This window comes from Triticum aestivum, chromosome 7B (assembly GCF_018294505.1).
Source record: "Triticum aestivum cultivar Chinese Spring chromosome 7B, IWGSC CS RefSeq v2.1, whole genome shotgun sequence".
Lineage (NCBI taxonomy): Eukaryota > Viridiplantae > Streptophyta > Magnoliopsida > Poales > Poaceae > Triticum > Triticum aestivum.
Genome location: NC_057813.1, coordinates 723,289,810 through 723,300,175, shown reverse-complemented (window position 1 = coordinate 723,300,175; position 10,366 = coordinate 723,289,810). Strand labels below are relative to the sequence as shown.

The 10,366-nt window shown below is 44.8% G+C and overlaps 1 long non-coding RNA gene and 1 pseudogene across 1 annotated transcript; both read left to right on the top strand.

Annotated features, from left to right (window-relative positions):
• Positions 1 to 4,826: 4,826 nt before the first annotated feature.
• Positions 4,827 to 9,039, top strand: LOC123162475 (uncharacterized). Its single transcript, XR_006481291.1, has 2 exons — positions 4,827 to 4,997; positions 8,539 to 9,039. It is a non-coding gene; the product is annotated as an uncharacterized lncRNA (long non-coding RNA).
• On the top strand, positions 5,063 to 6,372 carry LOC123162474 (BTB/POZ and MATH domain-containing protein 2-like; annotated as a pseudogene).
• Positions 9,040 to 10,366: the final 1,327 nt, after the last annotated feature.

The following is a 10,366-nucleotide window of genomic DNA, read 5'->3' as shown; positions in this document are numbered from 1 at the left end:
GCTTTTTCAAAAATGATCCTGCTGCTTGCCCCGGTCCGGACGTTTTCGTTCGTGGGTCTTATGAAAATAACTGGCCCTTGATCAAACACACAATATACTCTTTTTCCGATGACTTTGCCAGCGGCCCTGCTGGGGGGAGACAAGTACAGGATCAGCACTTTAGGCCAGATCGTAGGATCAAACCAAAAAAAATGAAATCATATTTAGACAATCCAAAAAATTCTGAAAATAATTACAACATACCTGCAGGTTATGTCTACAACTCCAAAAGAAATCAGCTCAAAACTCAATCTACAATTAGAGATTCGGAAAAGACAAATTCGACTATGAATAGTGTCAGCTTTGGGTGAACAGTTTTTTACACTATTCACATCTGATTTTGTCTTTTTTGGTTATCTAAGTGTATGAATTAGGAGCTGAAACTTGTTGATCTTGTACATCAAAGATGGATGAGTGTCTTCAAAAAAATTCATAATTTTTGAACATATTTTGTATCTTCAAAAAGATTGATCGCAATGATCTCACATAAGGGCAGATCCTATACAAGTCTTCCCCGGGTTTTAATGCCGGTAGGTGCATTGCGGGAAACTTCGTCTATGCAGCTAACATTGTGAGCTCATGTAACAAGCAAAAAGCCCAAACGATGATAATTAAGCTAGAGTTCAAAAAAGCATTAGATTCGATTTACTTGTCCTCTCATCGTGCTTAAAACACATGGTTTCCCTGGCCGCTTGTGTGGCTGGATCTTGGATTTACTCTCATCTGGGAAAACGGCCGTTACTCTTAATGATGTCCCAGGAGTTGGATCACTTGCCGGAACGGGCTGCGGCAGGGTGATCCAATCTCTTCATATCTCTTTATCATCATCGTGGACCTCCTTCAGCAGCTAATTCTTAAAACTCACACCAGTGGTAACACGGACCTACACCACCTCATGTACCCAGACCTCCCTCCCACCATTCTCTAGTACGCGGATGACACGCTAATCATAGCCAAATCCTTAGTTCGTGCTGCGGAGACCCTTAAAATAATCTTGGATAACTTTGCATTAGCAACTGGCGTTACCATCAACTTCACTAAGACTACATTTGTCCCTCTTCACACTGACGATTTAACTGCGACTCCCATTGCCACTGCCCTAGGTTGTGAAACTTCTTCATTCCCATAGACGCACCTCGGTCGACCCCTTTCACCGCACAAATTCCCTCCCTGTGCTTTCCAACCAATCATCACAAACTGTTACAAATACCTAACTAGTTGGCGAGCAAAGCTACTAACCGGAAGCACTGGGCTAATTCTTTTGTCCTCAGTCTTAGACTCTCCCGGTACCTATATCTATTTTTCAACTTCCAAAAAAAGTGCTTAAAGAGATCAACACCATTTGAAGATATTTCTTTTGGATTGTTGAGGACACGTGTATAGGGGCAAAATGTTTGATTGCTTGAAAAAATATTTGCAAACCGAAAGAATTCAGAGGTCCAGGAATAAAAAATCTAGAAGTCCAAAACAATTGCCTCCTAATGAAATTCGATTTCAAATGCCTCACCTCACCCTTCCCTATTCCTTGGCTAACATGGTACATCAAACATCATCAAAGCTCCATGCTGCACTCCACCCACACGACTTTCCTAGCTAAGATTATTCAAACCCACATGCCCACGCTACTTACCATTTCATTTGTCCTCGCCAATAATGGAAACCATAACTTTTTTTTTGCAAAGATACTTTGTTAGCTCCACATCCTCTTGTTGCCATGTACTTAGGCCTATATTACCACTCTACAAGCCAAGATATTCTTGTATCCAAAGTATTGCAAGACGGACTACAATCGAACCTGCAAAATCGGCTAACCAATGCTACGACAAACGAGCTGGATGCTTTGTTAATGTTGTTGAAGGGCTTTAGGTTCTCCACCGAGCAAGATTAGAGAGTGCTCACTCATGGCTAAAAGTTCTCCTCCAAAGCTACTTAGTGCTTACAACATTCTTGTTCACGAAGAGTGACAATGTGATCACGCTGCTCTTATTTGGTGCACCCGGGATCAACTTTCTAGTTGGTCACCCATTCTCAAATTGCTCCAAACCAAGCACGCTTAACTTTGAGGTTCCTTTCAAATGGGCTCCCGGAAAAAAAGGTGCACGTTGTTAATATGAGTAGTCTATCATTCCTGTTAAGCCGGGTGTCACACTCAGGTCAGGTAACGGTGCATCTACTAGTTAATGGAAACTTGTATTACCCTGTGTCAATGGTTTTGGCAATATTGTTGTTGTGTGCTCATTCGGCGACCTCTGGTTTTGCCTCCGCCATGGCCCCTGGCACTCTATCCTGCCTTGTCAACCTCTCTTTTTTTGCCTATGCTTCCATGTGTATGATGTGAAATAAACGGTGTTGCATCCGTCAACCAAGGTTGATATGCTGTGTCGTGTTTATGTACTCAGTATTCTGGTGTTTCTTGCTTCGGCAAGGTGTATTGCCCCTCGGACTGTTACGGTTTTCAGGTAGATTTCCAACATAAACTGGTCATGGTTTTTGACATAGATTCACAGGTAAACTGACTCAATTTCAGTTGAATCCTGATCAATATACAAGTGGGGATTCCTCCCCCTCAACAACCAATTCGAAAAGAAAACATGAGGGGGCAAATGTTGAGATATAAAATTAAATGCAATCCACAATTTGAGCGGAAGTTGGGCTAACTATAGAAAAAAATAGAGACACGGTTAGATATTTTTTAAACAACTTTTTTAGATCTTTATTATGATATCTAAAGATCTTTGAGTATACATGAACACATGCATATATACAAAAAATACATATGTATACACTGTATAATTATGAACCCATCAAAAGTTAATTCAAAGAGAACTTTTGTCACTACATGAGCGGCACTGAGTGGGTAAGTGGGTGGAGGTTCAACTATAAGTGGAACCGCAAAGGGGAACGCAATCATCGGTGAGAGAGGATGATGAGCAAAAGAGGGAGAGTGATGGAAATGGAGTATATAATAGGTTTTTTCTTCATTGCCATATAGAACTACCTCTCATATCCTTGAAGATAAGAATGAGACTTGTGATCCAATTCTTATCAAGAATGGAGATGCAAAACTTTAATATTGTAATATTATTATCTTACTTCTAAAAGTCTTCAAACTATGAATGACTTTGATAGACCTCGAAGTGTCTTTCTTCTGTCTAGTGAATTTACGATATCCTCGATAGATCCAGATCTTTTCGCTTTTGGCCAACTCTACCCTTATTTTGCTTTGAGACATCCACTTCTTCAGCTTCTGCAATCTATTGATTTGCTTCTCACCATATTATTTCAATAGTGTTTAGACTTGTCTTCAAGAGGCTTGCAACGAGCTCTTTGTTTTTTTAACTTCTCAACCTTTGCTCTAGATTACTTTCAAAGGAAAATAAACACCAAACTTGTGCTCATCTGATAGGTTTATTGAAGTTCTTCTTACTGAATGATCAACATTTGCAAAGATGAGCAAAAGATAATTCAGGAACATGCTTTCTTGCAAAATAACAAGATCATCGAGTAGAACAAATTCATGAAATGAAAATGCAACTAGTACATGGAGTAGAACATGCTTTCTTGCAAAAAGATCAAATCCATGGAATAGAACATGCCAGTAGTACTAGATCATGTTTCCTATTATTACATGTTGCTTCCTCCTAATGAATAGTTTCTTGATGAATTCCTTCCTCCTCATGAATAGCTTCTTGATGATGTCTAGGTTTATCTTGTTAATGACTGAAGTTGAGATCCAGCATCTCCATTGGAGGACTGAAGTTGAGATCCTACAACATCTCCTCTCATGATAAATAAGGAGCAAAAAAGCAAATCATCTAGCTGTTGGAAATATGCCCTAGATGCAATAATATTTGTATTATTTATTTTCAGATTTATAGTTAGATGTTTTTTACTCTATGCTATAACTGACATGGTTCTTGAATATGTGATTTAGAGGAAAACATATAGGCACATGTAGAGTTATAAACGGTAAAACCTGGTTCTTTGTCTAGCCTCTAGGACTAGCTCGAGTGTTCTGTGATGATCATGTTTCGAGAGAAACCGAAAGCGCTTTGGGGTTACCGGGCAGAAGTGTTTCAGGGAATACCTTGTAATACTGGGAAATAAAATATAGGCAGAAATAGTTTCTAAGGATGTAATATAAATAATAGCGGTCTCTAATATTGATTAAGAGTCCCCTAGGATTTATTTAGGGGTTATGGGCTAAAGAAAATAGCTAAAGGCCACATAGGGGAAAGTTAATGGGCCCTATGAGCCGAATAAGGTTGTGGCACCCCCTTAGCTTGTGAGAGATGCTTGGGGGAGCGAAACCAGTTGGAGGAGCTCCCTGGTTGGCGCACCAAGGGAGGAAGACCTCCTCCCCAAGTCATGGGGAGGGGGGCATCATTGCAACAAAACGATGAGAAAATTTGTTGCATCGAGTTTTGGGCTAGGAGGCCCACAAATCCAACTGCCGAGGGAAGCCATATCGAACGGCTCCGTCACCACCCCCCCCCCCCCCTCCCCCCGGTTGGTCGGCGCCTAGCGCGGCCCTTGTCCTTTTTTGTTTGAATCCACATAATTACATTTTAGTGCAATGTACAATGTTGAAAGAAAAGAAAATAGTACAAATTAAGTTTTTTTTTTCTCAACTCCTGCAAAATTCAGCCCGACCTGTTTCACACGTACGACCGATGATGGGCTATCCATCTCGTGGGCTGTAAGGCCTTAAAACGAAAGCCCAATCCACATGGTGACCGAGGGTAAACCCTAAATCTAAGCAGGCCCAGGCCGCAGTCACCGAAGAGCTGGCGGCGCAAACTCCCTCTTTTTCCGGCGAGGAGCGACGCGGGCGGCGGCGGGGAGCGTCCGGCGGCGCAAACTCCCTCTGTTTCTGGCGAGGAGCGACACGGGCGGCGGCGCAAACTCTGTTCCCAGGGAGAAACGCCGTCCGCGACGCAGCGAGGGGACGTGACCAGGTTAGCCCCCGAGCACATCGATCCCATTTCTGAAAGTTTCAAGTGTCGACGGCGAGTAGATAGATTTCCGGTGGACTCGCGGGTCATGTCTTCGTTCGCCGGCGTATCCGTCGTGGCCAACGGCGAGCTGTGGCCCGACACCCAGTCGACTGTCCGAACCAGCGCGGACTGCGGGTACCATCTGCTTGTGGTCCACGACTACTCGCGAACCAAAAAGAGCATCAGCTCCCGTCCTTTCATGGTGGGAGGCCATTGTTGGCTCCTCTTCTACTGCCCCCACGGTGAAAACCACACTTGTGCCGACTTCGTTTATGTCCGTCTTTCCTGTATCCAAGACGATTCTAAGAAGCAGCCTGTGGAAGCCAAGGTCGTTTTTAGTCTCATCGATCAGGTTGAGCTGCAGAATCCAGTCTACATTGCTCAAACTGAAGCATGCAGCTTCGATCCTTATTCTCAGAGCATGGAGCAGGATTTTAGAAGAGAAATCTAAAGGATGATTGTTTGACCGTCCGGTGCGACGTCATGGTCTGCAACCCCAACTCCAGGGATGATGATGCCGCTGCCACCATTACCAAGGCGCGCTTGCCTGACATTTGCCGTGATTTTAACATCCTCTTCAAAACTGAGGCGGGTGCTGATGTGACATTCGAGGTCGGCGGGGACAAGTTGGCTGCACACCGATGCGTGCTTGCAGCCCGGTCTAAAGTCTTCATGGCACAGCTCTTTGGCCCCATGAAGGAGACAACTGCTCAGACCGGTGTCATACACATCAAAGACATGGAAGCAAGCGTGTTCAGGGCTTTGCTTAGCTTTATCTACACAGACTCGTTTCCTTTTATGGAGGAGGACAACGGACAAGAGGTGGAAGCATCAGAGAATGAAATGTCACGAGTTGGGGAACAGGGACAAGAAGAAGAGGAAGACGTAATAGAGAATGTAATATGGCTGCAGTGGCTTCAAAACTTGCTGGTAGCGGCTGACAGATATGATGTCCAACGTCTCAAGTGCATCTGCGAGGAGCAGTTATCTGAGCACATATGTGTCAGGATGGTGATGTCCACTCTTGCTCTAGCCGAGCAGCACCACTGCCAGGGATTGAAGGAGGCGTGCTTCAAGTTTATCCAAGTCCAAACCCCCTCGTCTTTGCAAGCAGTAATGGCAACTGATGGCTGGGATTATGTTGTCTCGACCTATCCCTCGGTTTTGAAGGAGCTCTTTGCCAAGGTTACTGCTTTGAACCAGCAAAAGTAACACTCTGCACATGGTATGCATGTTCATTGGTTAGACCTGATGTGGCACCCTTATGCACATAAGGGATCCTCTAAAGAGATTGTAGCCCGTGTGTCTTGCTTGTATCTTGTCATCTGTATTCTAAATATACTAAACCTAGCCAGGTTTCTTTTTTCTGTTTTTTTTTGACTTTTTTCCAATCAGTAAAAATCAGACCAATCAGAGGTTGACACGCCAATTACTGGGGGATTTGAGTGTGTATGATTCCGGGTGGACCTAGCAGTTTTTGTGGGGAGCAATTCCTGGTTGGCTACCTTCTCTCCTTTTAATACTCACCCTTCGTAGTTTGATTTTTCTTTAGCAAAGGGGGGTGCCGTTCCAGCTTTGATTTGTTTTCAGGCGGTCGCCGCTTAGATCGCTGCTTCTCGTAGGTGCATCGATGTGCGTGGCCGTCTATATAAGGCGTGCGATGTCCTCCTCCCCTTCTCACTTCCGTTCCCCGCCCAGCCCCTCTACGCGCCGCGCCGCCATGGAGCTCAACGGCATTGGAGGCCCGTGATGCAACATCTGCCTCCCCGAGCTCCTGCTGGTGGCTTCAACGCCCGCCGGTGCTTCTCCAGCTCCTCCCGCTGGTGTGGTGGGTCGTCAGTCCAGGGAGAGGAAGAAGGCGCCTGCACGCCTCGCCTTCCGCTGAATCCCGAGGACTTGGCAGCGTGCAGCATGGCTCGCACTCTATGGCCATGACGATGGTTGTCACAAGGTAAGCACACCACTACGGTGGGAGCACGAGGCCATGGCCCATGAAGGGGCTCAATATGTGCAGGTGGCTCGCAGATCGACCGTGAACCATGTGCGTCCGCAGAGCTCACGCGTGGTCATGACGGTGCCCGGACGGGCGGAGCTCGTGGCGCGACGGCGACTGATGCATGCGCGTGGTGGCACATGAGTGGCGTACCACGCCTCCTCACAACCCTCCCCATCCAAGAGCCGAGATTCCCGCTCTTCTCCCGCTGCCGTCCCTATTGGTGTATTCCCATCTCTTCTCCGCGTGACCCAGCTTATGGCATATGCAGCAACTATGGACGATGGCGTACGTAGGGCACTTCCGAGGCGCCAGCGGCAGAGGCTACCAACATGAGTCGTGGAGCGGCGGCGGGGCTGCCATCCCAGCCACCGGCGTCCTCTTTTGTTTCCCGACCATCGAGGAGGACTGCCAGGACAACTGTGGCTCCTCCTCATCGATGCTCTTCGATCTGAATATGGTGAACGCCACGGCCGTTGACAACATGGGCAGAGCTGCGACACGCTCCTGCTCCACCTCGCCGGCTCATGCCTCTCGGCACCGGACCCATATCTAGAGACGATGGCGCATGCAGGAGAGCCGATGTCGTGTCCGTCCGGGATGCGGAACTCCGGCCGCGGCGGCGCGCCGTCCTCGCCTTCGTGGGACCATGAGGTGGTGTTCTCCACCTAAGCTCACCCAGCCCGCATGCATCTCGAGCTCGCAGCCGTCGCGTCGACCTTGCGCCTATCTTCGGCACCCCGACGTTTCCGGCCCGTGAGGTCGCCGTGGGGATCTGTTGCCTTCGGTATATCAGCGCGGAAACCCTTACAAACAGTTCTTCAGCTTCCTGTCGATTCGCCTCCACTTGAACTGCACGACGGTGAGCGCACGACTGTCTTCTCCTTGCTCTCTTGCCGTGCGCCCTGCTGCCGCGCATTTGCTGTGTGCGGCGTGCTTCTTGCTTGCGCGGGCCGTTGCGTCGCGTTTACGTGCTGCTGCTGCATGTGTGATGTGTGGGCTTGATGCATGCGTGTAGTAGCTAGGTGATGGTCTCACACTGGATCCGTATACGGATGGTGAAGATACACAATTTCTTAGTAATTCGAGTACATAGCTCTTTGTTTCTTATCAGAAGCAAACTCATGATGGCGCCAGAATATTAGGTGCTCTATTGGGGAGAAGTAAAGTAACTAAAAAGTACAAATTGAAATCAAATTGAAATGATAATGTGAATTGTCCGAACTACAAAGTCACCTGATGTTGCTTTATTTAATTATTTCATTGTTGTCGCACTATTGTACCATTCTTTACAGAGAAAGATCAAATGAAGGAAAACACTAGGTTTGTATTATCCAATCTAAACCAGTTCTGATAATCTCTAATTTATATTCTACTGCCTGGTGGTATGAGTCATTAAATAACCTATCTTGGAATAGCAGTTGTAGGTTAAGGAGGCTGTAAAAAATGAAGAGTTGATAGAAAGCACCATTTTAATGTTATGTCATTCTCTTTTTTTTTATGAACCAGGTATTGATGATCATTTAGAGAAGATAGGGAGCTTACACGGGCTCTGCAAGAAAGTCTGAAAAATGAACATCCTCTTTGTCAGAATGTTCTGTTGGGAGGGGTGTTCTCATATGTCACTCCATCAGTTCAATGACATTTGGTTGCAGCTATTTTCCTTTTTTTTCAATGAATAACTTAAGGAGAAAAGTATGTTTTTGGTCCCTCAAGTTCCCACAAAGTATAGACTTGGTCTATTAGTATTGTTTTATCCTTCTTATCATGCTCTGCAATTGTTACCGAGAAAATATGACGACACGTCAACTATTTCATGCTGAAACGAGCTCCTAATGTATGCAAATTTCTTACTTTCTCATGGATGTTCATATTCTTAGGAACATACATATACTATGGTGCTCTTTGTGTACACTTCTGCACAATATGGGAGTGATCCTTCATGTTGTAGCACTGACAGTACTGTTAGCCAGTCAGTTTGTTAAGGTTTTTCAGTCTGTTATTCTTATCGATTTCTGTTGTACATCCCTCTACTCTCATGTACATGTATGTCATTTAGATCTGGGCAATATTTTTCATCATGCAAGCTTCACATCTTCATTCCTCATCACGTGGAACTCCCACGATTGTTGTTAATCCATGTTTTGACAAAAGATACCGTTCAGCACACTTCACAAGCAGCGTGTAGCTAACCTTATTTAAACTCATCGACCTCCTACCAAATGCACAAGGGCGCAATGACATCAATAAATAAACTTGACATGTTCTCGAAGTCCTGACTTATATACTGCCCAAGGTGATGCAATGTAACCCAATAAAGGTTTGATTGTATCACCTGTACCCAAACGAAATATTTGATTGTATCACATGTGCTCGCAACACTCAGCTACCAATGATCCTACAATCCATATATTGGCCATACACCAGCACACAACCAAGTTCAATAATCCGGTCAAGTTATTTACTACACTATCACAGAGGGAAAACCAGAACACTGTAGAACATTTACTCTATCGTCATAAGAAATAAAAGCTTCTTTTTTTCTTTATGTATTGCACTCTATTTCCTCAAGTCCACATAGCATCCGTATAGCTCCAAGGTTATGAATATTTTAGTCCACATAAAAAACAATATACAGAAACAATGCAATGCCGCAGACACAACGAATCCCTATTTTAGCAACATTTCCCTTAGGCTAGAACATTCGAGATCGAACAATACATATATAAAAGAAACCCATTGTGCCACAAGCTACACAAATTGTATCATCATCCTTCACATGAATATGTAACACGTGTGCATCGATAACACATGTTTTGAGCTTGATCCACACATCAAACCTCATGTATAAGGACTCGATCCACATATGTCTCATATAACATGCATACACTCCGCCCAAGTTTAAAGGGAAGAGAGCCAAAACTATAAAAATTTACATTTATCTCATTGATCAAAACGGCCAACCAATATTTTCTCCCTTCCTTTGATCACCATCCCATAAAAAATGAATGCCGGACAAATCATGCCAATCTCTTTTTCGGAAAAAAAAATCATCAACATAAGAATATTTACTTGCTATACAACAACACATATCACTGCCAATAAGCAAGGCGCGGCGTGCCACTGCGCAGGTATCAGCTAGTAATTTGCCTATTTGCTGAATCAGAAAAATCCAGTAGATGGGCAAATTGTATCTTAATGGAGTGGTTGGTCTGTAAATTCAGGTGTAATGATCTGGCAATGTAGCAGTGTGCAAGTTCCCTATCTAATCGTTTTATCCTCAGATTTCTCCGTGCATTAGTTGCGTCATATATCGTTGCTTTGTGCCTTCCCTATC